Source organism: Falco cherrug, chromosome 8 (genome assembly GCF_023634085.1).
Source record: "Falco cherrug isolate bFalChe1 chromosome 8, bFalChe1.pri, whole genome shotgun sequence".
Lineage (NCBI taxonomy): Eukaryota > Metazoa > Chordata > Aves > Falconiformes > Falconidae > Falco > Falco cherrug.
This window is the reverse complement of record NC_073704.1, coordinates 43,617,093-43,640,269: the sequence shown is the minus strand read 5'-3', so window position 1 is coordinate 43,640,269 and position 23,177 is coordinate 43,617,093. Positions and strand designations below refer to the sequence as shown.

General features: G+C 40.4%; 1 protein-coding gene across 5 annotated transcripts in view; it reads right to left on the bottom strand.

The window, feature by feature from the left end:
- Positions 1-23,177, bottom strand: part of TANC1 (tetratricopeptide repeat, ankyrin repeat and coiled-coil containing 1) — a 95,574-nt gene extending 72,397 nt beyond the window's left edge. For 3 of the 5 annotated variants that reach the window (XM_055719175.1, XM_055719177.1, XM_055719176.1), the window contains exon 1: positions 22,926-23,176. The gene's annotated coding sequence lies outside the window, so the exon portion shown is untranslated. Of the gene's footprint in view, positions 1-22,925 lie in introns of all 5 variants that reach the window. The other 2 variants (XM_055719173.1, XM_055719174.1) reach the window with 1 other exon arrangement.

Here is a 23,177-nt window from a genome sequence, read left to right as displayed (position 1 = left end):
TGGGCAGAGTATCTGCCAAGAATTGCACGGGGGGTGTGGGGGGTGTGTAAGACACGCTGCTAATACTATGTCTCTGCAAACTGCAAGAGTAAAACAAGTTCTGAAGTATTTTCAGGCGTTTCCCAAAGAATGTAAACTAAGCAGCCCTCTCCAGTTTCTGCATTAAAAAAATATAATTTAAAAAGCCCATAAGAACATCCCCAAAATCAGATCAGCTAACTTAAAAATTAAATAAACTAAAAGGAAGCAAATTATTTATGGAACACAAACCACAAACAAAATTCTGAAAATAAGCATTGCTATACTATATCAAAATACTGAATGCCAACTGGGAAGAATGAAGCAGTTGTTTTTTTTTTAAACATACACTCTATGTGCTTATAGCATCAGTGTCTCAGTATCAATCATATTCTACAGGCAAAGGTTATGACGCCAGCTTTCAACACATCTGACCAGCAATGTAGAAAATGCTGGACTGAAAGAACATGGTTAATGACACTCCCTGAACAATGCTTCATTTTTCTGAAAATAAGAAAATATCTCCTAAAGTTAACCACAAGATCATGACAAGGAAAAACTAAATGCAATGTGGAGGAAACACTCCCTTCCTTGCTTGTCTGGATAAGCTAGCTAGATAATAAGACAATCCGTAACAGCAAAGGATCTTCTGAGATTAACAGCACTGAAAACTAGAAAAATAAGTTTAAAATGGAACAATCTGAACCAAAATTTAACTGCAGCCCCAATTACTTCCTCTGAAATACCATGTACTACATGTTCCCCAACAGCCACTTATCAGGAGGATGAGAAAGGCAGCCAAGTACTGTGTGTATCTCTACTCTCACTCATCATGTGTGTTCCCTAAACATTTCCCCTTTCCCCTCATGCCTTCTAGCTTTGCAAAGAAGGGAGAAGTGCTCCTCCCTTACACAACAGCTTTCACAAAAAGTAATAAGGAAAAAAGACAAGTCATGTCCTCGGGTACACTGATAGAAAAAAGGAAGAATCAATTCCCTGAGAGACTCAAGACATAGTCAGCTGGCAATAGTGCATCTGATGATAGGAGAAACCTAACCCCTTAAGCTGAACAAAGACCAACACTGCCTTTAAAACAAAGAAAGTCATCATTCCACTCTACCTGGTACCAGGGAGGCCTCCAGAGGCACCTACATCCCACTGTTAGCACCAGAATTCAGATCTGGACCAGGTGAAGGGAATGGAGAAGGCGATGCCAGAGATCAGCAGTCTAGGCACTGCAACTTGAGAGACTGAAAAGGCTGTTTATTTTTAAGAGCAGGAGACTTGAGGAGACCTAGCTACAGTAGCCCGTTTTATATTTTATGACTGTTACACAAAAGGGATTGATCTGTCCTACATAGCAACTCTTGATAGACAAAGCAGTATCAGTCTGCTTCGCAGCAGACAAAATTTAAACACCAAGAGAAAACCTCCTAGTAGTGTGGACAACAAGCTACAGGAAAACTGCTTGCCCATAACGGAAGAGTGGAATATTTATCTCCAAAACAGACATCTGCAAGGGCAAAAAAACCACCTCCACACAGCTGGTTATGGCTGGAGTAAAACCTGTTAGGCCAAGGATGAACCATCCAGACAAGCCGACATATTTCATTTGCATGACACAGCATCACTGGATGGGGACAAAAACAAAACAAAAACTTTAAGACAAGCCCTAAACCTCAGAAGTTTCTGCTTCAAGCATGAAAAGAGATTGTAAACTTTAAAGCTTACTTTTCTTCCAACTCTATCAGAAGGTGTTTAATAATGGAAATCTTTCAGATGGATCAGATCCGTAAGCTGGATGGTGTACTAAACCACCTTCTGAAAGCCCTTCCCACACCTGTTTTCTGTGGTGTCATATCTCAGCCAAGAGGAATACACAGGCTCCAAGAAGGTTCAGAGAAAGCTGCAACTAGTTATCAAATAGCAGTTACAAAATCATACATAAAAAGGAAAAAGATACTTCAAAAAGGGCACAAACTGAGGATTTCAGTAGCTTTCCTGTCTTTAACAACTGGCATTTCTTACATAAATTTAATGCATGAGGAAGAATTTTTTTTTTTTTTTTTTTTTATTACATACAGTCTGGGTTTTTTGGACTCATGTGAACACTTTCTATTTTTGGAAATCAAATCCTCCTTTGAAAAGTATTAACAAATCAAGAACCTAACAATTCTCTTTGACAGTTTGAAACAGGTATGAAGAGTGACTTTACATTAAAATTTATGTATAAAAGCATTATTTGATTTATTAGAGATATTCCAATGTTACAGACAGCTACCTTTCCTCTATCTCTATAAAATATTGGTCTTTATTAGGTACGGAAAAAGAGGTATTTAAAAATATTACTATTATAAGAGCACAAGATTAAAATTTGCAGATTAAACAAAAGAGGCTTATGCATACAGAAATCATGTCAAAACTGTGAGGACAAGCATTTAAGAGTTAGGAAATTAGAAATTTAAAAAGCTGGACCACGCAATCCAAATTTGTGCTTCTTTTGTGCACAAATTGTGCTTGAAACTTTAATTATGTTAGCACATCGTGTCCACTCATCTGGTGCAAAGGATGCCCCAAAGCAACTGAAGCCTCCTTTGCCTACAGCATGCCAACCGGGGCCCAGGAAGGCTGCATTCTCTTCCTGGCTCTACCACAAGACCATTGTGATGCACAGAGGTAAAAGGCTCCTCAAACACCTTAAATGTATTTTTCCCAAAAGCTGAACGAATCACCTCTGAAGTTTATTAAGTATTCTTCCAGAACAGCTTCCTCCTTGCTCCCATCACGCAGGCTGCAATGGCTGCAAGAACATGCACACCCAGCGTGCGCTGCAGGTACTTGGGCTGTACAGTGTAATTCAAAGTGCTGGAGTGCGTGTTCCTTGCTCAAAGACCAGGCTTCTTGGATGTTTTCTGAATCACGCAACTGTGTAACAAATGGTACTGCTACAAGACAGCTGTGGTACACAGCTCATACCTATCAGCCAAACTCTTACAAGTCTGCGTTATTTCTTGTGGCAAAAATCAAGACTCCAGCTCCATTGTCCTCTTTCCCATGTTCTTATCATCGTTTTAAAAAGGATCTTCTCAATTTTAGCACAAAAACCTTAAAAAAAAAATATCTGAAAACAACTGTTCTGACTGATCCCAAATACTTCTGGCCACTTCACACTGTAAGATACTGGTTCATGTATGAGTTTGGAACTAACACTGACTGTGCTTCATATTCAGGCACTGGTGTTTTGTTCCAGAAACCTGGATATATAAATTTCACCTTAATATTACAATTTGAAGGTCTTACATTCTTTGGAACCCATTTTTAAATGTAATTAGACAGTTCCTTAAAATGAAGATTTTCTCAGCTCATTTTAGTACGTTATATTTGAGGTAATTGTACTCAAGGGATCGTAGCTTTTAATATTACTAGCAGGCATTCACAGGTTCACAGTTAGAGCATTCAGTGAAGGAAAGTGTTCAATCATATAATGATTGGACAGCACACATGTAGAAGAATGGGAAGCCTAATTGGAGCTGCAGAGACATTCTTAATTTGGTATTCCCTAACTTCTGCATGGCTTTGCAACATTAATGCTTCCTCTAAAATTACGCAGTGGTCTATATGGCTGGTATGTTGTATGATAAATTTTACTTACAAGCATTTTTAAATCTCTTAAGTCCTGCAGAACAACAGCCACTAATTAAAATTCAGCTGCACAAGGAAGCAAATTTGCTGAAGTTCACTGAGCGTGTCTCACATAGCTCTGCCCTATAGACACCACTGTATGCAATTTTATTATTTTTTTTCCAAAAGTGACACAGCTTAGTGGTGTGATGCAACCAGAACCAAAAATACAAGAGAGTAATTATGAAAGAGTTTAGCTTCACAGAGCTGATCGTCAGAGGGGAAGCCTACTGCAAGCAAAGACAAGGATACTGTTGCAAGAGAACTGGATCTTTTCTTTAGAAAAGTACAGTAATAATAAAACACAACATTTACAGTATCTTGAACAGGTGCACAGCTAGAAGAAGCCTTTTGTATCAATCAGAGAGAGAAGAAATGTAAGCTTAAAAAAAAAGTGAGTGGAAAAAATACTGGGTGCAAAGAGGAACCCAATGGACAAAGAGGCAATAGGCACAAAAACTGAAACACAAGAGGTTCCCTCTGAACATCAGGAATGCGTTCTTGCTGTGAGGGCGACCAAGCACTAGCACAGCTTGCCCAGGCAGGGTATGGAGTCTCCTTCCTTGGAAGTACTCAAGAGTCATCTGAACACAGTCCTGGGCAACTGGCTGTAGGTGACACTTTTTGAGCAGGGCGGCTGGACAAGGTGACCTCCAGAGGTCCCTTCCAACCTCAACCATTCTATGATTCTGTGATTAATGTCAATGTTCAGCGGGATCAGATTCTGTACTGGCCCCTGGGGTACACCACTAGTTACTGGACTTCAACCAGACTCTGTGCCACTGACCACACAGGCTGTGTGCATTTCACGTCATACCATTTACAGTACACTACTCCCTTTGAGTCTACCTACCCCTTAGCCCAATATACTGCACATACTGCTTTAAGGGATAACCCCCCACGCACATTCAAAACAAGAGAAATGCCTTGAAATGTATCTAACATACTGAGGGAATGTGATGGGAATAGCAGGAAATGCAGCTCTCATAGGTTGGTTCAAGTGTGTTCCCCTTCTCCAGCAAAACCCACATTGGATCAAAATTCTTGCAGAGGCAGTAAATTACCCGCTCAAGGGGCTACCAAGAGGACGCTTGCTGCCTCTGAAAAAAACCTCATGGCATGGACCAGAATAAAAACATTCTGGAAGCCAGCTGCAGTGTAGCAGAAAGTGCATTCTAACTCAGTCTTAGATTGTTCGTGTTCAAATGGCATATGCCTCCCAGTACTACAAGATCTAAAAATTCTAATTACCAGATTCCAAAGGGAAAGAAAAACAACTCTAAGCACTTTTTCTGAATACATAGTCAAGCACCCAGATAACCTCCAAAGCTAAGACAAAGAAAAGTCCCAAAGTATTTCTTACACTCTGCTTTTTAGTTTAAAATATTTGTTTTTCTTTTCCATACAAAAAACATACACCATGATAAAAAAATCCGCATTATCCAATGGTAAGATCTGGAGCTGTTAAGGAACTTCAAGACCTGAGAATGATATTCTACATACATAGCTAGAACAGAGTGGCATTAACAAAAACCACACAACAAACAAACCACACACCTGAAAACCCACCCAGTATATTTAACTTTCTTCTTATTTTGCAGACATTACAAACTGAAGTTTTTGATTAACCAGAACAGAGAGGCTTGATAGAGAACTGAAATTTTACAGTATGTGTCATTGCTATTCTTAGGATATCCATAGGGGGCAATAAGAGATCAATTAAAAGGAATCAAAGACAATTAAACTGCCATCTTAAATAATTCTAAAGCCAACAACTTGGTTACTTTACAACATCATTCAAATTCCACAAAGGTGTGTAACTGAACCACTTAGGAAATGAACAAAGTACTACAGCTTACAAGTACCTATTACAAATGAACTAAATATTATCTAAAAAAATCCGAACTTATTTGTTCATATCACGAAGCTTTCTGACATATATAAAAAAGCATTTCAGCTTTAGGTAACAAATTTCTTTATATCCATCTCCCACTCTTCCAAGACAACCGATCACATCAAACAGCAATACTGTACACATTTATATATCCTCATCCCTTGAAACAGACATGGGATATTGGATTTCATTTTGTTTTAAAGATATTTGCATCAATAGGGCATTTTCCAGTAATGCTGGCATCTTGTCTCTTCTAAGCACATTGCATTTCCTCTTTCTCCATAACTAAGTTTAAATAAAATCATTCACTTAGATTTCAGAGGCACCTTCAGCTACCGCAATTGTTTTGGTTTGATGAACAAATTCATTCTAAATTTTCGTGGTTCCAATTTTTGAGTTCTGCCCTGAACCCACTTGTTTGGTTGTTTAATGTGTGGGTTTTTGTTTGTTTTGTTGGGGGGTTTTAAGATTGGAAGGTATTTTTAAAACTTTATAATTTCCATTTCCAAAACAGATACCAGATGTGGATTTGTTATACAATGGTTGATATTAATAATGTCACATAAGAAGAAAAAAACCTGGACACACTTTTACTTATGCAATTAAAGATCACATTAGCTGCTTACAAAACTGGATCCCCCACCCCATCTCATGTCAAATACATTTTAAAATGGGTGCTGGCCTCACACCAGTTCAACTGTTTGTCTTAGATATAAAACATTTCATACAATTGCTTCACACTCACAGCATGAAGGGAAATGGTGGAAAGTCCCTGGCTTTAGAATTGGTACGATCAGCTTTTTTATAAACGAGGGACTCTGAAACAAGACCAAGTTTATAAAACACAAATGTTAGGAAGAGTTGGGAGCACAGACATACACAACAGTTTACTTCATTCCTAATCTTTTACAAGTTAAGTATTTCCTAGGGAACCCCCTTTGAAAAGCAGAAAGAAAAGAAACCGCTCTCCACATTTTCACTCTTCCAGTTAAGTCTCCCTTGAAACTCAGCAACGTCTTTGCATGAGAGTATTTTCCCCATACAGCTACTATGGACAGATACTAACATCAATAACAAGATGATTCACAGCTTTTGTTCACATTTCTAATTTTTGTTCACATTTCTAACTTTTGTTCCACCTTCCTCAAAGGTCTGCAGCATGCATACTTTATCCACCTTACCTATCAGAGTGGGTTATTTTCAAAGATTTATCCACAAGAGTTCACCACTTCTGCAGAGGTCAAATAAACTGATCCTACAAGGTATGTAACCACCTGAACCAATGCCTGCGAACTCCATATTTACCTGCTTTCCAAAGTTGTGTTTTTCAGTCTCTCCATATTTAAATTCTGAAAAACAGTTAACATATATTTGCAAAGAAATAAAGGGTGGAAAGTGTAGAACTCAATAAACATAAATTTCAAAAAAAGCCATATTTTTAAAAGTGCATTTTCTGTTTTGTAAATATCCCAAGATTCGGGCCAAAGGTTTGCAGAAAACCTCATTTAGTCACAACTGCTTTCAGTGCTTTTAAATACATTAAGAATTCCATCATTTACACGTAGAATAGTTTCAACATTTCCCTTTTCTGGCAAATTCACATTCCTTTAGCTTAACTACATTTTTCAAACAAGAGGAAAACAACCACCACAACCCTTAAAGCAGTAAGGTGTTACTGGTGTAACAGAAAGCAGGACTGTAATTTTAAAAAAATCCTTTAAAATCACTACATTTTGAGTCATCAATATCTAACATTTTATAATAAACTCAGAGCATGTTCCCAGATCTAAGGGACTCCTAGTTCAAGAATGAACAAAAACATGTGAAAACAAGAGAACAGTATTTATTACTTTAAGGTACAAATTCTGACGAGATCTATTTGATCATTGAAATGCATGAATGAAAATGATAAAACAGGTACACACAAAAAAGGTTTTTACTGATTTCATACAGTAAAAAAGTAAATGGCATATCTGACATTTCCAATGGGCTGTATTTAGCCAAATCTAAACAAACTCACTTAAGTTAAACAGCTATTACTGAAATATTTTTCTGCAATACCCTAAACAGGATGATCAATACAGACACAAAATTGACAAGCTATACTGTATGTTTTGTTTGTTGCTCACTCAATAACCTAATTATTACTAATCTTACCTATGAGATGCTCCACATCCCCCTCACTCTCATCTGACACCCCTGAAAGCTATGCATCAATTTAATAGGAGACAGCAAAAGAACATCACTGTTTCCAATTTGCTGCTCACTTCTAAAGAGCGGAGTTATGCCCTGAAGGACTATTAAAATACAATTAAAGAGGTGAAAGATGAGGACGTGAGAAAAACCTCATTATCATGTTAGCTATTAGAATGTGCTTTTGCAGTAGCATTTTTCCCACCAGTCTGGTTCTAGATTTGACTTCCCAGATGTCACAGATATACCTATTCTATACTGCAATCACCCAGTTTTCTGCTATGCCGATTATTTTGGCCACTGTCTCCAAGGGCTGCCAATACAGGGGAAAAGATGGTCTCTTTACCTGACTTCTGTCCAAAACCTCTTTGTCAGGTGTCAGATACTGCAGAAATGACTGTTTATCAGTTTGAAAGATTACTGTTCCCAGCCACTTGTTACTACTACCCTGAAGTGCTGAAGAAACTGATCTTGCACAGAAGCAGAAGAGTGCCCACAAGTCAGAAACATTAACTTCAAAGGTCATAAGCCCCTCTCTGAACCAACCTGAATGATTCAGCAACGGTGCGGATGAAGAATCATCAGTTGAGTCATTTGCCTGTTTACACTAGGGAAAGAGAGCAGCAGTTGACAACAGAGGAGCCATAAAATTTTAAGGATTCACAGCTGATTCTCACATGAAAAATATCCAACCACAGATGAAATGTAGACAAATTTATTTTTTCCTTTCTCTTCCCATTCTGCCGAGTCTCTCCAGAGAAAATGCCAAGACCATAGCCTTCTGCCATTTTCTACAGAGCTTCCCCTTTCATCACTTATGACTTAAAAAAACCCACAAAAAACCACAAGCCAAAACCAAACAATACCCCCCAAAACAAACCAGCAAAACACCCTGCTTCTCACCCCTACTGAATATATCAGATTTATCCTTGCTGTTTAGGTTTCTTTCTGAACCTCACCCCTCTAGTTCCTGTCATTTACAAGACATGATCAAATTCTTCAAAGGATCAAAAGATCCACTGTGTTCTCCTAGTCTCATCTCATTTAGCCTATCTCTACTCTCACTAAGGCTGCTTTCTCCCTTCAATTTTATCTTTAGGTATCACAGCAGTAAAGTACCCTCTATTATTCCACTGCCTTTGATTTCTAAAAATCAATTAATGATCTTTCCTCTCCACCAGCTTTGAAAGACAGGGATCGGTGTACATAGATTATACCACAAAACATTTTTTTTGCTTCAAGGGCAAGAAGAAGGGGGGTGGGGGTGGCAAGAGCAGAATAATGCAGGGTGGGTAAGCAGAAGACTGCTTGCTACTTGTCCTCAGCAATACTCCTGACATAAAAAGGTTAAAAAAAAAAAAAAAAAAAAGTTGGCCCTCCTCTAAGTGGGAGGTCACTATTTAGAAAGGCATTCTAGAATTAAATAAGGTCAGGAGGCTTAAAGAGTCCTGAGGAAACACCACTATAGGCATCCCAGCCAGCAATCTCTAGGAACCAGTGGACATCACAGACATTATTTGCATGGAGGCAGGAGGGAGCAAAGGAAAACAAAATACAACCATAGGTATGTTTTATCCGTGCTTTTATCATAACGGCCACTTTCATCCTATCTCTTTCCATCTTCCCATGTTAAACACGGAAAGAGTGACAAACTTCCTGCTTTAACACTGATTATGAAAGTGTCAAAGCACCAGGCAAGAAAACTCATCGCTTTCCAGCCAGCAGAAGTAACACCCTGCAAACAATGTCACCAAAAAAATTCAAGAGCCTAAAACTAGACAAAAACTAGGTCGAAAACTGTCATTTCAGCTTCACTAGCATACAGAAAATGAAAGGAAGGCAAAAATCATGCTAACCAAAATCCTGACCCAACTCATAGTAATGAAGTCTTACTTTACTGAATAGTTGTATGCTTAGGTTACAACAGCACCATCCTCTCCAGAAAGCATACAAGATGAGTACAGAAATAAAATGAGTCTCCCATTTCTCAGCTGTCCTAGATACATCCTATACGTCCTAATTTCCAGATGAATTTAAACACACTGCTTGTAAAATAACACCACCATTCACGTCCAACACCCAAAAGTAAACTCAATGCTAAGTGCATCCATCTCACATTATACAGGCTGCAGTTCAAACAACTTAGTGGGCAAGACCATTCTACTTCAGCCCACCACTCTACATCAGTTGAAACCTGCTTCCTCCTTCCTCACTGCTGCAATTCCAGACATTGTTTCATGACCCACAAAACTGAAGACAGGATTGATCTAGCAAGGTAAAAATGAGGACAGGTAGCACATCTCTATCTACATTAACTGACCTCAGTATTTTAACACACTGGATCTCTGGGCTATTCAGGAATCACGCAGTTTCCAGTATATCCATTACAACATTTGTGGATTCCCCCATTTCTAAAAAAAAGTTCAACAGGCATCCTGTATGGGTTAGTCTTTGCAATTTGTATTTAAGCAAGATTTTTCTGCTCCTGTTAAACTACATGTACTATTAAGGAATCACCACAGTCTAGAAAGTTAAGTAGGGGAAGAAGCAGAAGAAATCGATCTAGATATAACAAATATTTTTAGCATTAAGAGAAGCAATAGCCAGAATACCTACTTTGCAAAAGATCTATGACTACAGGACAGGCTACAAACTCCATACAACAGTATCAAACTGACTGGCCACACATCACATCTGTATTAATTTTGGGCAGGATTTTCAAAGGGCTGCAATGCCTTCTTCTGATCAGGGATCCTCTCTTCTTTGTGCTGCAGCAAAGGGAAATATATAGTTTCTCCTACAGTGTCAGGAGTGATGTCCTCAGCACATGAAAGTGATGTCTGCACCACATGAAAATTCTGAGCCCAATGACAGTTCACTTCATGTCTGTATGGCAACATAATCCTGCCAGATGATCAGAAACACTACCTGGCATATTGCATTCATTATGCTTTAAAATTCACATGACTGTCTCCTCCAGCTGTGCATGCAATTGTTATATTCTCCTCCATAGAGGAGAAAGACCATATTTCATTTTTCAGCCAGCAAAATGACATCACAACAGTTGAATTATTATCAGCTTCTGGTACAGGACATTCTTTTAAGATGGTCAGTTCTTCCTCATCAGATAGCATACACAAAATTTGTCTGTCATAATCCAGGACAGAACTGGCACACCCAAAACTCAGTTTTGTTTAACTCATACCATTTCAATTCAAACTCCCCTCAAACGATGGAGAAGCTCTCCAGGCACACGACAGGCAAGTAGCCAAGGGCTACATTTCCCCTCATGTTACTACTGAGAAGATTGTAAGGTCCACCCAAGTAAGGTTGAATGCTAATGACTTAACCTTCCTAGACATACTATCACTAAAATCCATAAGCTTAGCAAATTAACTACTGCAGCTGAGACAGGCAAACCATCATCCATCCGCTTGTTTACTGTGGCTTTTAGGCTACAGCTCACATAGAGAAACAAACAAATTACTATTTATTTCAACCACCCTAAAACTTCAAGGGAAAGAAGTTATCCCATATGAAGGGATTTAATATCATAAAATACTTTATTAGAAGGAAACATCAGGCTAAACCAACAGCAAAGGGGATAAAGTTAAGTTTTACTTTCAGCTTGCCAAATACCGCAGATGAGAAACTCTACATATAAAAGAGTCCTATATAAACCTCTCCAGTTATGTGCCTGCATGGAGTCTGGTCTTCAGACTTAAGTTGTGTATTTGTAACTCAGATCCTGCAAAGCAGCCACTTTCATTCCTTTTCAGTCCAAAGAACACCAACCGAGCTCTTATCAGCCTCAATATTAAAAAAAGAAAAAGAATCACAAACTTTTCCAAAATCAGACCTGACCAAAATGAGTAAAGTCTTAAGAATTTCAGTGGAGTGCATTGGTAAGCTAAGGCAGCTCTAAAAACAGTACTCTAGGCAATATAAAAAAAAAAAATGTTACTTCAAAGTGCTCTAACACCACAGGTCTTTCCTGGCCATATTAAACTAGCATGTGGTCCAACAAACATGATAATTTCCATATTTGTTGCTTTTGTCTGCAAAGCTACACATAGCAAACCAGCAAATCAAAACATGAACAAAGGAAAAATAACATTAGGCAGGTCCAGATCTGAAGAAACTTTGCTGCACCTCAAAATGAGACCATTCTACCACCATACTACATATAAACATGCAGCACAACTGTCTTCAGTCACATTTTTTAAAAAGGGATGTTTTTGTATACCTAAAACATCACCTGCTGCATCTACCCTAACTAGTCTGACTGTGATACTGCTTCATATATGGGGGAAAAAAAAGAAAATCACTGCATTCCTAAGACTTTAACAGACTAACTGATGATCCTTTCAGAAAATTTCCTCCAAATGCTAAATGAAAACATCATTTGATACCGAACCAAAGCAGGCATTAGTGAAACCTGGCAGGGTTTGAATAGCAGATGCATATAACTCAAGGGAAATATTGTAGGACTTAACATGAAAATATATGCTTAGTGTACAGAACTGAAGGCTTCTCCCACCATTTCTTTCACCCACTGAAAAGCAAATTCCTAGCAAGCATGGATGATTTTCCTCACAGAATTACTCTATGCAACAACAGGAAAGGGGATCATTGAAAATACTGCTGAATTTACAGCATGCTGATATATACTTGCACTGTACATTGTCTGCCAAAGTCATCGCCCCACAGCTTGCTTCCTTTAAGAGTCTTCAGCCCTGCCTCTGATTGCAGGTAATTCAGCAGGGCAGACCACCGCAGACGCTAAGAAGATACCTCAGAAGAGGGGAAAAAAAATTTGAGATAGTTGACAGTCACTCTACTCAGGAATCTGACCTTTGAAAACAACACTGAAATGAATCCACAGGTGGAGGAAGCAGTAATACAGTTCCCTCGGTTTCTGGTACATCAATACACTGGTACATCACCGTTTCTCTTTACCTGCCAGCTGTTTAACTGTCACTCCTGTACTGAATCCAAAGCCAGGTCTGTTCCTGGACACTTCTACTGACACATTAAGGAAACTATACCAGCAAAGCTGTCAACAGCATTGGTCAAGTACCATCTTCACCATCCAAGCGCAGCAACGGCAAGGCAGCAGCCGTGTCGGTGTAACCGCATGCTGCAGCCCCCAGGCAGGACTGTGCCAGCCACAGTAACCGCGCTGCTCTGGCCCAGGGCTACCCTGAGCACGGCTCCGCTGTGCAGGAGGTGAGGACGCGCCACCCTGTAGCTTAACTGTCCCTGACCAACGATGGCAACACAAGATCCCCTTGATAAATCTAGCAACAGACAAAACAAAGCTGTCAAAGTCAGTATTATGTCCAGAACACTAAAAAGGTGGGGGTTTCATTATCACAGTTACTTTCCAAGTTTCCAATGAATCCAGTATGTCCGAGATTATTTTTTATTAAAGAAAGGTCACACTAATTTAGACAGCTGTATTTCCTTGAATGACGGTAAGATGGTGCTGATAAAACTCAAAGCTTTTTTTCTACTTCAGTTTCTCGTCGTATCTAGTTCCAGGTCTCTTGTATTCTTCATCCATCTTACCAAGTTTCAGGATTTTATTGTCTGCTTTTTCATGCAACTTTCCTCCCTTTCAAAAAGCAAAAATGGTCTCTCTCCTACTTCACTAGTAATTTTCTCCTATCACTACAGGTCTCTATTTTAGACATCGATGTCCAATACAGGTGCATGTTCTTGTCTTAATTCCACCACTCCCCGTCATGTCAGCTAGCCCTAGAAATTCTGGGACAGTATGTTTTCTACAATCCCTAAACATAAAATACCTGACCTTGAAATGGCTGGGAATCACAGCAACTCACTTTTGCCAGAAATCAAATGCAGAGCTCCATCCAAACTCTGTATACAAAGGACACATTATATACCTCCTGCTTCACAGGCCTAAAAATGAACATTTCTGTTATGAAGCAAGCATTTCTGAGGTTTTAATGCAACTTTTAAAAGATATTAATCTGGTTTCAAATTGACGTTGATACTTTCTTCATTAGGGTATCTATCTTCTTGCTTCAGTTGCTAGAGGTGGAGTGGTACATCTGCAACAACAGCCTGAAATACCCATGATGTCAAAAAGTAATCACACTCATTAAGAGTTTGAGTAGGGTAAAGTAACAGAATGGCTGAGGTTGAAAGGGACCTCTGGAGGTCAGCTGGTGCAGCTCCCGTGCTCAAGTAGGGCAAGTCATACAAAAAAAATCTTGGAAACCTGTATTAAAAATGCAATGCAGACAGTTATTTCCTTCAGAGAATGCAACTGCCTAAATGGATCTGTTAAAAAATACATCCAAAAAGAAAAGAAAAAAACAACAAAAACCAAAAAAGGGAGCAAGATACAACTCCTAAGTGACCCTAAACCACAGAAATAAGCAGGAACACAAAGCTCAAACATACCAGGACTTTTATCTTTGTCCGGGATACATTAGCACAATTACACACACACCAAAAAAAGCCCACCGAACTCAGAAGGGTATAGAGCAGCAATCTAAGTGGATTAAATAAATTAGCAAACTTAGGAATTTAACATTAACGTTCTTGAGGCTGCCTAGAGACTAGACGTTTAAGTTACATAACCTAGAATGTACATGAATCAGAATGTGTCTTAGGCATCTGTACATACTGCCTGTTCTTCCTCTGAGCATCTCAAAACATACCTCAGCTCATAACAGCCTGCAGGGAGGACAGCAGTCTTATTTCCATTTCACTTAAGAGGAGCAAAACCCAGTTTGCTCCAGGTCAGAACAGGCGAGTCTTTACAGCTTTATATGTGCCAGCTCTGAGGAGTTTTATGTGTGTTCACTGATCTGCACTGCAGAGTCAGATAAGCAACAGAGATGACACAGGAAAAAAAGCAGGATCTCATGGCAGGTACAGAAGGAAAGAAAACCACTCCTGTGAACCACAACAAATGGTTAGATTGGCTCAACTGTCTGCTGAAATCTCACCCGTAGGAATGTGGAAAAGCAGAAATATTACTCTTCCCTATTTCCCATCTCAGATCCTGGGATGCTATCTTTGTCTGACTCTTGTGAAATGTAAACCTGCTTTTAATTACTTGATTATGGTATTTTATGGACAAGACTCAGGCATTCTTCTACCATGTAAACTACAAGGAAACACTCAATATCCATATTCTTCCAATTGCTTTTTCCTTTAAGCACTTTTCATTTTAATGTACAATGCGGTAGCATCAAGAAACCCTGTCACAGCATTAAAATAAGCTCTAAACATTTATGACGTGCAGCAACTACCACAACAGGCTTACAAACAAGCCCCCCAATCCTGCCATAACCCAGCATGTGTGTGCTCGCTTTACACAAATAGACCACTGAAATCAATGAGATTACTCAAGTGAACTAGATACATGCATTAGGTATCATTCCTCATCAGCTGCAAGGCCACTACAGAGCTCAAACTAGGGACAAGAACATACATGGAAGATCCCAGAGTCTGCTCTTGAAGAAAAAGTAAAGGCTTGTCTATACAAGGGGAAGAGTGCTTCACATTCACACCCTGCTTCATTCTGTAATAACTCCCCAATGGAGACAAGATCTTACATGCTCTTACCAAAAATATGAAATACCTGGCAAGCCCATATTTATTAAAATTTTACAGTTGTCCTATTGCTTTCAGTAATTAAACAGCCAAGCACCATTAAAGCCTCTAATTCAGATACCAGAAAGCATTCCCTCCACAGGCAAGCGTCCAAAAAAGCCAACCAATCAACCAAATAAATTAAAACCTCACAACCAGAATTTAGCTAGTAGTGGAATACAAACTTGTACCCTTCAAAAAAATTAATTATTCATTAAAATCTCAGGTCTGTGTAAATCTTTACAAGTTTGCCAAGACAGTATATACTGCCCCACCTTAACCTGTTAATGGGATGTTTGCAAGTTCAATGTAAATCAAATGAGACGAGTTCACTGATTTATGAAGAGATAGATGTAACACCAACAAGAACTCACTTAGCTCAAAAACATGCTAACAAAAGAAAAACTGCAAAGAAACCAAATTCAATTTTTCTCCTGGGGAAAACTTAGAACTGAAGAATGGAACCTCAGGCAAGGCTCACTAAGAAGAGCATTTGTTTTTCCTATTAGCAGACATGATGAAAATAGGAAGAAAAGAATCTTGCTTCTACCAGACTGAGTGACAGAATCAGATTTCTCAAGCTGCCAGTTATGCAAATTTTTGGAACACTTTACTAATAAAATGAGCTCTCTCAAGAAGCTCATTTCCCCAGTGTGATCCAAGACACAACTCTGGTGGTACACACTGCTGCAGAGGATGCAAAAGCCTTGGAGGAATCCTCTTCACAGGCATGGGATGGTGAGGGGAGAAAAAGAAAGAAGTCCTTTGTAAGAAACCATTCAGTATATTCCTCTGGTGTAGACTTTTACAAAGCTTTGAACTCTAGCATGGCAGTTTTGTCCTTCTTTCCATAGCGTCTTTTAAAGACAAAGCACAGCATTTTTGATCGGGGGGGGTGGGGAAACACCAAACCCAAAACCCCCCCACCAATAATTAGATCTTTATTTTCCACAAACTTTCAAAATATGCCTAGTACCTCTGAATGAGTGCAAAACTTCACAAAAAGCGTTCCCATCACTCATTAATTGACTTACTGCAAACTTACAGAAAATACATGCAGTAACATATCACAATGGAACAAAAAAATAGCTTAGAGAACAAAAAAAATATACACACCAGCTCTGTATTCTCATAGTTTTAAATATACACATGAATTCTGAAACTGTACATTAGTTTGGTGTGCCATGCTATAAGGCACAATGTTCCTACAATCCATTCTACCTCTACCAAGTGTGATTTATCGGAGAATAAAGGAAAGTGTTCCCCTGATGTCTTTTCATTGTCTCTTGAAGTTTTCAAAGTAATTCTTGCATACACACAAAGATTCTGTATCAGTAGTTGGGAAGTGCTGAAAATTTTATTTTGTCATAGCAAAACCATGTTTAAGTTTCCTGACAGTAGTATCTCTCCCTTTTTTCTTCAAATTTCCAGTTGCTGGCAAATATTGTACAAAAATCCGAGAACTCAGTCCTTACCAACACAAAAAAATCCCTTTCTGACCTTGGTAGGAATTTAACCCAGTGTAAACAGACAGACCTTGAAGTATATTAACCGTATAATCAACTCAACTCAAAGGTGTTTCTGGTGTAAAACACAGAAACAGCCTCCCTCCAAAATTCATATAAAGAATATTTTGTGGTTTATCATTCTTGTTCAAAACCAGTAACGTCACAAAAAAAAAAAAAAAAAGGGCAATAAACCAAGCCTGAACTAAAAACAACCCACACACTAAACTCTCCGGCAACTTCCATCTCATTTAAGTTTCAAAAATCAAAGGTCAAATTTTGCTTCCATTTATTCCTACTTGTACATTGTTCAAATCCTAACTTGTTAAATATGGTGAGAAATACAGATTCGAAGGAAAGGACATGGGTTAAGAAAGAAATGGATTAGTTTCACTGTAAATGACTGAAAGAAAAGCACAATCATCTTCACACTACTCAAATTCTAATGTTTTTCTAGATGAAATAAAGCTGAAGCAGTTTAATCTGGAGTCTGTCTTTTCATCTGGAGTCTGTCTTTTCAGCAATTAAACACCTCAGCTATTTTAAGTGCAATAGCTCTGAATTTTACTTAAACTTACTGGCTTTTAACAAGTCATAGATATTTAATAATTAATTCTAAGCACATGGCAGCAAAGTTCCACCAGAATCTAATAAAGCGTTTAAAGATGCAAAACTGTTCTAAACAGAGCTCCCCACAGTCTAACTCCAGCCATATAGCTGCAGAGTTCACTTTTACACACAAACATACACATCAAAAACGTTCTTTCAGGGCGTTTCCTGTGTTGCTAACAAGTTCCAGCTTCTCTCCTGCTGCATCTAAATTTAACCAGGACTAAGACTGAGTCTTAAAAAAAAAAAAAAAAAAAAGAAAACAACAAACCAAAAACCAAACAAAAAACCCAACCCACACTAAGCAACTTCAATGCAATGCAGCAAACATTTTTTACAGGCACCTTTGTTTTTCAAGCTGTTAATTACCAAATATATGAAACATGCAGCAAACAAGTAGCAGCCCCTCACTTTTTCACCCTACACGTTTTTGAAATTGCACTTTTCAGGCCACTAGGTACAGATAACACAAGCACTAGTAACAGTTGCTAATTCAATAAAGGTATGTAAAAGTGAGCAACCCTTACAGAGGAAGTCAGAAGTTCAACCAGAAGCCAAGGCTCCCCAATATGGCCAAGCGTGCTTCGCCATCTGAACTAGAAGACTAACCACAGCGGTAGCTTGGATTAAGCCAAGAAGACTCCTTACGAAGTCTTCAGACATTGTTACAAACATGCTAATTCTTGAACTAACCAACACGTTTGGCTGAGCAAGATACGGGGAATATGCTGGTAGAAGGGAAAGGGTAAGAAGCAACTTGACCTGAAGGCAGTTCAATGTTCAGGCTACTAGGAACTTTCATGTTCACACACCACTGCTATCCCAAGGTGCATTTATCAGTGTGGCTCCTTCTCGAGACCACACACGCAGGTGCTCCTACACCATCAGTACAACTCTTTCACTTGCCACACCACGCACTACATGGCATACATTCACCTTGCACGCTTTTCTTAGGTAGGATAAATCTCACTATGCTGGAATCCAATGCATCTTTAAAAAAAAAAAAAAAAGAAGTGTTAAATCTGAATAATACTTGGATGGCTAATAGAAGGGGAAATTCTCCTGCGGACCGAAATGAGACTGCAGATGAAGCTATGGAGTTTTTTCTCTTTTAACACCAGTCTGTATTTTAGAAATCTAAAACATGGAAATCTGCATTTTACTGAGAATTCACAAGTTCTAATTTGAAAGCAACTGTGTGAATTTAAGGCAGCTAATAAAAAAAATTGCACAGACTTAAAATACTTATCTGTACCTTTGTACCTTCTGTGGTTACAATATTTAAGATCACTAGAACTCTAAGCTGCATCTAGTTTTCTAATTTCATACACGTCTAGATACAGCTGAACGCTACCAGGCACGTGCAAGGCACATGAGGAAGCACTAGAGGACTTCAAGATCAGCCCCATTTCCAAAATTATTTTGGTCATCTGGATTGCAGAAGCACCTGAGAAGTACTTCACAAAGCAGTGCTTCACCAAATAACTCACCATGCAAACACTAGAGCTGTTGACACACAGTATTTGCAGAAAAAGGTCAAATGTGCAGTAATTGATGAGCATTGCCACCAACTTCAACAGAACACCAAGATCCCAAAAGCTGCTCTTGATTTGACCTCAAAGACATTTACATTTCTGCTAGTGGCTATGCAAAGAACTCATTTACTGCTATCACTGAACTAACCCCTGTTTAAGACCCTGTGAGATTCTCAAGCTGAAAGCGTTATATAGTCTATGAAAAGCAGCAAACTGTTCTCTGTGAACACTTAAGAACTGACATCCCACACGAGGAGACACTTCAAACTCTGGCAAGCTGGCTGATCCACAAAGCACTTCATCCAACAAGCTAGTGGAACTTCTGTTTTCAAATTGGCACCCTCATTAGAAATTATTATTCCAGATCAAGAACAGAACAGAAAAGAAGTGAAATACTGAACTGGAGATGGCACTACCTCAGGAAATAACTACTCCCAGACACACAATGGGGAAATCACTCTAATAGAGCCTTTTGGTTACCTGTCCTTCTGCTTCCAGACTCTTACGAATGTTACTCAGGCACAGGAGCCTCTCCTCACGTTATACAGAGAGGCCAAGCACTGGATTTAAGATACTGCTGAGTTTAACAATCCAGTACCAACGTGCCTTTACAGATTAAGCCTAAAGCTTAATAGGCCTCCTCTCACTGAGCGGAGGGGAGGAAACAAAACCAGAATTCCTGAAATATGGCAAGAGAAACAGGACTTTAAAAAGTTAAAGTCATTACATTGACATAAACTACAATGCGTGTATTTCAAGATGCAGGAGTGACAAGAACGGATGCAACAGAAGTCTATGCAGTGATGTATCGCCTATACAGCACAGAAACCTGAAATAACTACAAAGCAAACCCTGTAGGATTAGTCTCTCTATGAAGTTGAAAGACAGGGGGTGGGAAGCAACAGGACATTTTAGCTATGATAAGGAAATCAAAGGCATGCTACTTTGCTGCAGCACAAAACTGAATGGCAGAAAATCTGTGTTCTGGTTCAGACTTTCCCTACTTAAAATTGTCTCCAACCTAAGTAAGCAGGAAAGGTACACTGCACTAGACTCTTAAAGGTATACGGTGAAGCTACATACAGAATAGAGAGCATCCCATGATCGCTACAGTGTATTTTCTACTTGGGTAAATAATCTAATGGAATGAGAATGCTGAAATATCTTTACAAGTTTCCTAAATACAATGAACACTGAAGGATTTAATCACTCATACTAAACAACTAAGGTTGTAAGAGGCAGTAAGAGATATCATTGGAAGCAGACCCATCAATATTAGGCCGCACAATAGATAGTTTGTATTAATAAGCAATTGATCCTTTTATTTACTTCCCTTCAGGACAAGATCAGAGAGTTTAAGGCTCCACCAAAATAAAGGGTTTTTTTCTTTTTTTTTTTTTAAAAAAAAAAAAAGCAAGACACTTTTCAGACTAGGGTTAAATACAAAACCAAATGCAGTAAGGATCATGGACTGTTTCAGTGCTTGCTTCGGGGTGTTGTTTCAGTTTGGTGTTATAATGCCTTACTTATTATTCAGAAGTCAGTTTTCTAACAGTGGTGCCTCCTATATACAAACATAGTTTAAAAAAAATAAGGCCTTATACATTTGTTAGACTATACGCTTTTTTCTTTTTCCACTGCCACCACTTTGTGATAAACAAATTCTCCAACCTCCATGTTAAGTCTTGGGAGCTGAAAGCAACCAAAAGACATGAAACTAGCTGGTTTTCTCAGACCTTACCCAGACACAAAACCCAAACCAGACCTTTCTCTGTTCTTCTCAAAAACATGAAGATCTAGCTCCCGATAGAGTTTGAAATGCCAATTTTTAGTCAAAACAGCATCTCTACAGAAAAATCTTGATTTTAAAACCAGTAATATAAATTTCAACTTACAGATGTTTATGGGTATCATCACAAATAAGCAACAGATCAGGCTGATGTTCTTACACACACAAGAGTCTGAAGGCTTGCTGATTAACCTTTCATCTTCAAAGAAAGGTTCAGCTAAAGAAAAACAGAACACCTCTGCTAAGGCTGCTTAGCTGTCTTCAAAAGTATATACTCGGAAGTTGCTATGGGATCAACTTCAGGACTGTGGTTAGACCCACGAAATGTCTTTTTCCTACAGACTGTTATGGGAAGCTGAGCAACTTTGGCCATGAACCAAATATGTTTTGGCTCTAAAGCAGACATAATTCAGCAGCATTGGGCATTCCAATGGTTAGCTAAGCCGAGAAAGCAAGACAACCAGCACTTTAGAGCATCCATGTCAATGAAGCTCTAAATACACCTAGCAACAGCAAAAATAAATTGGATTTGTGCTTACGTTGTTTACTAGTGTTATTTAATAACACAATACTGTTCTTCCAGCACTTAACCATCAGATCAGAACAAATGGGAAAGATTCATTTTTGCCAGCTGCATGTCACACTACAAGCAGAAGGAAATTCTGTAGGATCCAAGGTATCACATTTATTTCCCTCGTTCCCTAATATTTTTAATTCTATAAGCATCGGACCATTTGTAAGCAAAGGCTAAAAAAAATAGGAGCTAACATAGGACTTCCACGTGTAACTGTATAATCCTGCAAAACTCTGAAGCAGCCTGGATGAATAAAACATTTAACATACTCTAAAGCAGCACACCACTTGCAAACTGCTTGACCACAGAAGCCCAAAGCAAACCTCTCACATCCCCAGCTGTTAGTTTTCCAAATGGTAATGCAGCGTTTGCTTCATCAGACAGCACAGCCTCTGAAGTAGAGCAGACCGAGTGCCACTTTCACATGGCCACAGAGAGGGGGAATGAGGTGGGTACAAAGCAGAGAACAGAGGTGAGGGGACCCACACAGTATCACACCGATGCCGATCTAAACCCCCCCTTTTACCCCCAGAGGCTCATCCTCACAAGAAGGCATCTCCAGTTACATTCTGTTTTCAAAAACATATAGAACCCAGTTTGCTCTCTGTCCAGTAAATATGCATTATGGGGCTAGGGCAAACAGATAGTCGAAGTAACACTGCTAAGAAACCATGTTATGAACTACACAGTTACGACAGATTATTAGTAACTCACGTATTAAGAGACAAATCAAGTAATCGTTTTATTCTTTGAGATCGCACCAGGCACCACCGAATTGCACGGGCAGGACCTTCTCTTTTAGTCGTCAAAACAAGGTCATTGCCAATAGATACGCACGTGCCCCCACACCACCGCTTCCAGCCGGGAAATGCAAACAGCGAACTGCATCAGCATCCATCCAACACCCCCCGCCCCCAGCCCTGCCCGGCACGCGGCGGGGGCACCGGCCGGCGGAACGCACCGCTCCCGCAGCCCCGGTGCCGCACCACACGTGGCACAACCGCGGCGCCCCTTCTTAGCAAGGTCTTCTTCGCGCATTACTAGCAAAAAGAAGTAACCACAAAGAAATCAAGTTTTCCTGAAAGCGAGATTCCCCCGCCCAGCACCACTACCAATCGAAGAACGAACGCTGCGCCAGTCACAGAAACGGGAAAGTATGCGCAGGGGAGGCGGAAATCACGGCCCCAGGCCTCGCCCCTGCCGGCGCCTCCCCCAGCCCGCCCCGGGCCCCCCCCCCCAGCCCCGGGCGGCCCCCGCCGGCCCCAGCCCCGGCCCGGGAGCGGCCCCGCCTCGGCCCCGCCACCCCGCCGGCCGCCTCGGCCCGCGCGCCGTGTCTGCCGGGCGCGGCCGCCGCAGCCCGACATGCCCGTAACACGCTCCTCGGCCAGAAAGTTTCACTCGCGCCCCCGCTCCCGCCGAGCCCCCGCGCAGCCCTCCGGACCGGCCGGCCGCGGGGCGCGCACCGGCGGAGCGCGGGCAGGGAGGGAGGGCTTACCTCCGCCCGCGGGGCCCTGCCCCTCGCCCAGGGGCTCCTGCGGCGCGGCCCAGACAGGGCTCCTCCGCCGCCAGGCAGGCGCGTCGGCGGGATGAGCTCACTGGGAGCGGGCGGCAGCAGTCCCCGCCCTGCGCACCCCCACGGCCACCCCTCCGCAGGACCGGCTCGGCGGGGCGGGGCGGGGCGGAGCGGGGCCGGTCCCGCGGCTGCCTCAGCGGGGCACCGCGCCCGCGCTCCGAGCCCCGGTCTCGC